Below are 9,075 nucleotides of genomic sequence, written 5' to 3' on the forward strand. Positions count from 1 at the left end.
CCATCCTTACCCGGGAGTGGAATATCACACCTCTGGTTTGAGGTGCAATACCCCTGTAGCAGCCGAGCCCTCGGGGTGCTACATAGAAACAGAGACCCTGATTCCAGCATTGTGTCACTTACTGGGCTGCTTAGCGTAGTTTTTAGAAAATCACCATTTTATCAGCAGGAGATGATCACTAGTAAACGTGCTGGTGATGTAGTCCAAACCCGCCCCAGCACTGATGGGCTGTTTTTTTGCCTATGCACTGTGTACACAGATAGCTGAGAACTGCTGAATCTGCAGCAGATAATACAGTTTTTAATAAAAAAAGGAGGGCCCAGCAAAGGAAGTGATAAATTTCTGGTATTAGGGTCCTTGCCCCTACATCATGATACTCTCATGAGGCGTAGCAGAAAGCTGGTGACAGATTCCCTTTAAAGACTTAAGTGAATGGGTGTAACTACAACATTGCTAAGCAGGGGTGGACATGCCGCTGGTGGAGCTGGTACAACCGCACCGGGGGTGGAGGGGGGCCCTTGCAGGCAGGGGCGTACTAACCATAGGGGCAGACCATGCAGCCACTATGAGGCCACTCTGTGAAGATTATGGGAGGGAGAGGGGCCTGATCTCAAGCAACACTAAGCACCTATCACTCCTGCCTATATCATTCTGATAGCCAAAGCCAGGGAGAGAACGGTGCGCTGGAGAGAGCTGGTCAATGAATGCTTTCTCAACAAGACTGATGAGAGCGCTCACTGGCTGGTGTCTCTGTCCTCCTGCATGGCGAGTTTCAATGGTGAGTGTTCATCTGTACTCCGGGGCCCTGGCCGCACAGCACACACGGGACAATAGTGGAGGAAGAGCAGGAGTGACTGTGTGTATTCCACTTCCTCCACTGTTCCACTCCCAGCAGCATTTTGTAGAGAAGAAGTCAGGGGAGGAGGCTCACTGCACTGGACAACAAGGCAGCAGGGGGCTGATATCAGTCCTGTCTGCTGTGTCCCCATACCCCACAGTGGTTTCTGCAGCCCTCTCCAGCTGATCTCTGAGCTATGTGTCCGACCTCCTGCACAGCTCATCTGAACACCTGATATCATAGATTAGTATATATGTGTGTAAATATCTGTGTATGTATATGTGTGTGTATGTATGTATATGTGTGTGTATTTAACTATGTATGCATGTATGGTAATGTGTATGTATATGTGTGCATATCTGTACAGTATATGTATGTATGGAGTATGGTATATGTCTATGTATATGTGTGTGTATCTGTACATTGTATTTATGTACAGTGTATGGTATATATGTATGTGTATGTACGGTATATGTGTATGTATATGTACGTGTGTGTGTATGTACTATATGTGTATGTATATGTACGATATACTGTATGTATGTGTTGTGTGTATGAACGGTATATGTGTATGTATATGTACGGTATATGTATGTGTTGTGTGTATGTACGGTATATGTGTATGTATAGATGTGTAAATGTACGGTATATGTGTGTGTACAGTATATGTTTGTGTATGCATGTACGGTATGTGTGTATGTAAATATGGTATATGTGTATGTACAGTACAGACCAAAAGTTTGGACACACCTTCTCATTTAAAGATTTTTCTGTATTTTCATGACTATGAAAATTGTACATTCACACTGAAGGCATCAAAACTATGAATTAACACATGTGGAATTATATACTTAACAAAAAAGTGTGAAACAACTGAAAATATGTCTTATATTCTAGGTTCTTCAAAGTAGCCACCTTTTGCTTTGATGACTGCTTTGCACACTCTTGGCATTCTCTTGATGAGCTTCAAGAGGTAGTCACCGGAAATGGTCTTCCAACAATCTTGAAGGAGTTCCCAGAGATGCTTAGCACTTGTTGGCCCTTTTGCCTGTGATCTCACACACATTACACACATTATGTGAGGTAATATCAGGTATAAGGAGCGGGATCTATGTGGAGGGTCCTGCAGACATATTACTGGATGTAAACACAGCTGATAATAATCTCCTTATATCAGACGACCTAAAAACTGCAACCGGGACACAAGAGAAGCAGAAACGTCCAGAAACAGCAGAGAGATTCCAGTATAATCAGGTGATGAGCAGGAGGGGATTTACCTCAGGACGACATTACTGGGATGTGGAGAGCAGTAGATCAGGGTGGTGGAGGGTGGGGATGTGTTATCCCAGTATAGACAGGAGGGGGCGTCAGTCATACATTGGATATAACAACAAGTCCTGGAGTTTGTGGAGATGTAATAATCAGTATTAAGCGATACATGACAGTAAAGAGATCCGGTTACCTGGTGATAGAGTCATGATATGTCTGGATTATGAGGCCGGGCAGCTGTCCTTTTATGAGCTGTGTGACCCCATTAGACACTTACACACCTCCACTGCCGCCTTCTCCGAGCCCCTTCATGCTTCAATGACCCCAAACACACCTCCAGGCTGTGTAAGGGCTATTTGACCAAGGAGGAGAGTGATGGGGTGCTACGCCAGATGACCTGGCCTCCATGGTCACCAGACCTGAACCCAATCGAGATGGTTTGGGGTGACCTGGACCACAGAGTGAAGGCAAAAGGGCCAACAAGTGCTAAGCATCTCTGGGAACTCCTTCAAGATTGTTGGAAGACCATTTCCGGTGACTACCTCTTGAAGCTCATCAAGAGAATGCCAAGAGTGTGCAAAGCAGTCATCAAAGCAAAAGGTGGCTACTTTGAAGAACCTAGAATATAAGACATATTTTCAGTTGTTTCACACTTTTTTGTTAAGTATATAATTCCACATATGTTAATTCTTATTTTTGATGCCTTCAGTGCGAATGTGCAATTTTCATAGTCATGAAAATACAGAAAAATCTTTAAATGAGAAGGTGTGTCCAAACTTTTGGTCTGTACTGTATATACACTGCTCAAAAAAAAAATAAAGGGAACACTTAAACAACAGAATATAACTCCAAGTAAATCAAACTTTTGTGAAACTGTCCACTTAGGAAGCAACACTGATTGACAATCAACTTCACATTCTGTTGTGCAAATGGAATAGACAATAGATGGAAATTATTGGCAATTATCAAGACACACTCAATAAAGGAGTGGTTCTGCAGGTGGGGACCACAGACCACATCTCAGTACCAATGCTTTCTGGCTGATGTTTTGGTCACTTTTGAATGTTGGTTGTGCTTTCACACTCGTGGTAGCATGAGACGGACTCTACAACCCACAGAAGTTGCTCAGGTAGTGCAGCTCATCCAAGATGGCACATCAATGTGAGCTGTGGCAAGAAGGTTTGCTGTGTCTGTCAGTGTAGTGTCCAGAGGCTGGAGGCGCTACCAGGAGACAGTCCAGTACACCAAGAGACGTGGAGAGGGCCATAGGAGGGCAACAACCCAGCAGCAGGACCGCTACCTCCACCTTTGTGTAAGGAGGAACAGGAGGAGCACTGCCAGAGCCCTGCAAAATGACCTCCAGCAGGCCACAATTGTGCATGTGTCTGCACAAATGGTTAGAAACCGACTCCATGAGGTTGGTATGAGGGCCCGACATCCACAGATGGGGGTTGTGCTCTCAGCCCAACACCGTGCAGGACGCTTGGCATTTGCCACAGAACACCAGAATTGGCAAAGTCTCCACTGGCACCCTGTGCTCTTCACAGATGAAAGCAGGTTCACACTGAGCACATGTGACAGACGTGACAGAGTCTGGAGACGCCTTGGAGAACGATCTGCTGCCTGCAACATCCTTCAGCATGACCGGTTTGGCAGTGGGTCAGTAATGGTGTGGGGTAGAATTTCTTTGGAGGGCCGCATAGCCCTCCATATGCTCGCCAGAGGTAGCCTGACTGCCATTAGGTACCGAGATGAGATCCTCAGACCCCTTGTGAGCCCATATGCTGGTGCGGTTGGCCCTGGGTTCCTCCTAATGCAGGACAATGCCAGACCTCATGTGGCTGGAGTATGTCAGCAGTTCCTGTAAGATGAAGGCATTGAAGCTATGGACTGGCCCGCCCGTTCCCCAGACCTGAATCTGATTGAGCACATCTGGGACATCATGTCTAGAGATGAGTGGTGTTCGACTAGAACTGTTCGCCAATCTCAAATTCGAGCTGTTTTGAGTGGTGTTCGAGCCGTTTGGCGAACACGAACGATTTGAAAAAAAATCCGGCTGTTCGAGTTTATATTCGATAACTGGTCGTGCACCAAAATCATAACTGGATTTTTTCACAGTAATGCTGATAATCAATGTTAATACGCAGTTTGAGTGTACAGCGGGGCGGGGGGAGGGGCAGGGGATGGATCTCTGCATAAATAATGAAGATCTCCATTTTTTTTTCTCTTTCCCGCATTTACAGTGGGGAGGTGCAATCTGTCAGCCTATCAGCAGCGCACACATGGAGCGAACTGCTTTTTTTCACACAAGCAAGGGCATGTGTCATTGGCAGTGTATGTCACATGTCCTTGCCCTATAAGACCAAGCCATTTTCCCCGTCGCCACCATTTTCTCACTGCTGCAGCTGCGTGTTAGACGGCACCACTGTTGCTGTGTGCGCTATACTTTCAGTGTTAATTTCAAGCCAATTTTCTCAGAAATATACAGATAGCTTGGGAGTAGGGAATAGTTGTGATTGCAGTCCTTTTGAGGACTAGGTTACAGCACTTCCTACGACTTTTAGCAGGCAGGTCTGTGCTCTTAAATAGATAGGTTGGGAGTAGGGTCTACTTGTCATTGCAGTCCTTTTGAGGACTAGGTTACAGCATTTCCTACGACTTTTAGCAGGCAGGTCTGTGCTCTTAAATAGACAGCTTGGGAGTAGGGACTAGTTGTAATTGCAGTCCTTTTGAGGACTAGGTTACAGCATTTCCTAGGACTTTTTGCCAGGCAGGTCTGTGCCAGTGCTGTGCAAGTGTTTTTTGACAGCATTTGGCTAAATCTAGCTAAGCAAATCCTTTTTGGCCTCTTGCAGTGTGTGTTAGTCAGTGGACTAGCGTATCTGTGTTGCAAGCTACACCCCCTGTGTATAGAATACAATTTTTTTTTACTGCACCTAGCCAAGTAAAACCTTTTGGGCATAGCATCATTCTATTAGGCCATCTATACTAAGCTCCACCAGCTTGAAAATTACTAATAATTTTTATCTGCATCTAGCTCGGAAAATAATTTTGGGCTTGTAGCAGTGTGTGGGACGTATTCTATTAGTCCATCTATACTAAGCTCCACCAGCTTGCAAATTGCAAATAATTTTTAGCTGCATCTTGTCTGGAAAACAATTTTGGGCATAGTAGCAGTGTGTGGTACTTATTCTATTAGGCCATCTATACTAAGCTCCACCAGCTTGCAAATTACAAATAATTTTTAGCTGCATCTTGTCTGGAAAATAATTTTGGGCATAGTAGCAGTGTGTGGTACTCATTCTATTAGGCCATCTATACTAAGCTCCACCAGCTTGCAAATTACTAATAATTTTTAGCTGCATCTTGTCTGGAAAATAATTTTGGGCATAGTAGCAGTGTGTGGGACTTATTCTATTAGTCCATCTATACTAAGCTCCACCAGCTTGCAAATTACAAATTATTTTTATCTGCATCTAGCCCGGAAAATAATTTTGGGCTTGTAGCAGTGTGTGGGACTCCATTCTATTAGTCTATCTATACTAAGCTCCACCACCTGTGTATGTAATAAAATTGTTTTACTGCATCTAACCCAGCCAATCCTTTTGGGCTAATACCACAGTTTGGCCACTCAGCTCGGTTCCCATCCATCGATTTTTGTGCAAACAACTCCAGAGTTGTCAATTAGTTAACCACCAAAATGAGTGGAAAAAGGCCTGCTGCTGGTGGAAAGGGGAATAAGCATGTTGGGAAGGGAAAAAAAGGTTGTGTCTGTGGGGTAGGGATTAAAGCAACAGTAACATCTGCAGAAGAAAGACCATCTTCGAGCCAAACTAAGATGTCTACTTCTTTTAGCAGACAATGTGATACAATCCCTTTCTTACGGCCACGCCAATCACTACAAATTCCAGATGAGGCACAAAAACAGCAGGTGCTTCAACGGATATCAAGTGCTCCTTTAATTGGGCTCTCCTCCACCTCAACCTCAACATCACAAATACTCCAGTCCTCAGAGGTGTCACCCCAATCGCACTTGCTTCCTCACAGCTCCCAAGTCTCCAGCTGCCCGTCTGAGTATGGGGTAGAACAGATGGTTGAGTCTGCAGAGCTGTTTACTCATACTATAGCGTGGGAATCAGAGGTCGGCTCCAGAGCTTCTGTGAATCCAGACAAGGAAATGATCTGCACTGATGCCCAGAATCTTTAGGACCAGACGCAGAAGGTTCTGACCATAATGTAGACCCTCGTTCCAAACTGTAACTCCTGTTGGTGGAGACAATGAGGAAGACGATGATGAGACTCAAATACGTGATTGGAGCGACAACTTTATTTTTTTGTCAGGGCAGGAAGAGGTTGGCTCTGAGGACGACGGGTGTGAGAACACACAGGGTGATGATGAGGAGGTTGCAGATCCCACTTACTGTCAACCCACAGTCAGCCAGTCGATGAGGTCAGCAGAGGGGGTGGAGGAGGATGCTAGTGACGACGAGGTCAGGTTGCGCCTTCCTGGACAGAGACGTAGTACTGGAAGCACGTCAACAACTGCATCCTCAAACACAACTCTGCCTCTCACCACAAGTCGTGGTGGCTCTTCAGGTCGCATGGGTGCTAAGCCTTGCATAGCCTGGGCATTTTTTCAGATAATTAAGGATGACCCAACTCGTGTTATCTGTAACATTTGTCACCAAAAGCTAAGTAGAAGCCAAAAAATCCATAGTTTGAGTACTTCATGCATGAACCGTCACATGGATATGAAGCATAAGTTGCAGTGGGAAGCTCACTGTGCAACAATGCGGCCTAGCGGGCCGGGCCAACCACCGTCTGCCCCATCTTGTGCATTCGCGGCCTCTTCATCCTCTGTGACTGGGGGGACAGCAGTCACACCTGTTTTGGGACGCAGACCTCCCACCTCTTTACCCGCAACAGCCAGCGTGATCATAGAATCATAGAATCATAGAATGTAGAGTTGGAAGGGACCTCCTGGGTCATCTGGTCCAACCCCCTGCTCAAAGCAGGATTCACTAAATCATCTCAAACAGATGTCTGTCCAGCCTCTGTTTGAAGACGTCCATTGAAGGGGAACTCACCACCTCTCGTGGCAGCCTGTTCCACTCATTGATCACCCTCACTGTCAAAAAGTTTTTTTCTAATATCTAATCTGTGTCTCCTCCCATTTAGTTTCATCCCATTGCTTCTAGTCTTTCCTTGTGCAAATGAGAATAAAGATGATCCTTCTACAATGTGACAGCCCTTGACATATTTGTAGACAGCTATTAAGTCTCCTCTCAGTCTTCTTTTTTGCAAGCTAAACATTCCCAAATCCTGCAACCGTTCCTCATAGGACATGGTTTGCAGACCAGTCACCATTCTGGTCGCTCTTCTCTGAACTTGCTCCAGTTTGTCTATGTCTTTTTTAAAATGTGGTGCCCAAAACTGTACACAGTATTCCAGATGAGGTCTGACCAAAGAGGAGTAAAGTCCGATAATGACTTCACGTGATCTAGACTGTATGCTTCTGTTAATACATCCCAGAATTGTATTTGCCTTTTTTTGCTGCTGCATCACACTGTTGACTCATGTTCAGTCTATGATCTATTAGTATACCTAAGTCTTTTTCACATGTACTGTTGCTTAGCTCTATTCCTCCCATTCTGTATATGCTTTTTTCATTTTTATTGCCCAGATGTAGTACTTTGCATTTTTCCCTGTTAAAAACCATTCTGTTGGTTGCTGCCCACTTCTCCAGTTTATTTAGGTCTTTTTGAATCCTCTCTCTCTCTTCTCTAGTATTAGCTATTTCTCCTAGCTTTGTGTCATCAGCAAATTTAATCAGTTTACCCTCAATTCCTTCATCTAAATCATTGATAAAGATGTTGAACAATACAGGTCCCAGGACGGAGCCCTGTGGTACCCCACTTGAGACATTCATCCAGCTGGATGTGAAGCCATTTACAACCACCCTTTGAGTCCGATCACTAAGCCAGTTATGAATCCACCTAACAGTTGCCTGGTCCATTGCATACTTGGTCATTTTTTCAATAAGGATGGTGTGAGATACTTTGTCAAATGCTTTGCTGAAGTCAAGATATACTATATCTACAGCATTTCCCTGATCCACCCAGTCAGTGATTCTGTCATAGAAGGAAATTAAGTTAGTCTGACATGACTTGTTAGTTACAAACCCATGCTGACTCTGGTTAATCACTTCATTCTTATCCATGTACTTACATACATGTTGTTTAATAATTTGTTCAAAGATCTTTCCTGGTATAGAAGTCAGACTCACCGGCCTATAGTTCCCTGGGTCCACCTTCTTCCCCTTTTTTAAGATAGGAACAACATTTGCTCTTCTCCAGTCTTCTGGGACTTCTCCTGTTCTCCAAGAATTTTCAAAGATTATGGAGAGTGGTTCTAAAATTTCTTCTACGATCTCCTTCAGTACTCTGGGGTGTAATTCATCTGGACCTGGAGACTTGAACTCATTTATGTTAGCTAAATATTCCCTCACAATCTTTCTGTTTACAGATAACTTGGATTCTTCCATTCCTTTAAAACGACAGTGAAGATCAGTTGATGATACATTTTCTTTCTGAGAGAAAACAGATGCAAAATAGGAATTAAAAAGTTCGGCCTTCTCAACATCCTCTCTTACCATTTCTCCATTTTCATCCTGTAAAAATCCTATAGCATCTTTGACTTTTCTTTTACTTTTGACATACCCCGAAAATCCTTTTTTGTTGCTTTTGACATCTCTTGCAAGCCTTAATTCATTGTCAGCTTTAGCTAACCTGATACGTGCCCTACAGGATCTGCAGACTGCATTATAATCTTCTTTAGATATGCCTCCCTCTTTCCATTTAATAAACATTTCTTTCTTTCTTTTTAGCATGTGTTTAAGTTCTGTGTTCATCCATCCTGGTTTCCTTAAATGCTTCCCATTCTTCCTACTTTTCGGGATTGTTAACGAT

The 9,075-nt window shown here is 44.1% G+C and overlaps 1 pseudogene; it reads left to right on the forward strand.

The window, feature by feature from the left end:
• Positions 1-469: 469 nt before the first annotated feature.
• Positions 470-2,467, forward strand: LOC141164068 (tripartite motif-containing protein 14-like; annotated as a pseudogene).
• The last annotated feature ends 6,608 nt before the right edge of the window (positions 2,468-9,075 follow it).

This window comes from Phyllobates terribilis, unplaced genomic scaffold (assembly GCF_046119375.1).
Source record: "Phyllobates terribilis strain yellow unplaced genomic scaffold, ASM4611937v1 Scaffold_10__3_contigs__length_209671492, whole genome shotgun sequence".
Taxonomy (NCBI): domain Eukaryota; kingdom Metazoa; phylum Chordata; class Amphibia; order Anura; family Dendrobatidae; genus Phyllobates; species Phyllobates terribilis.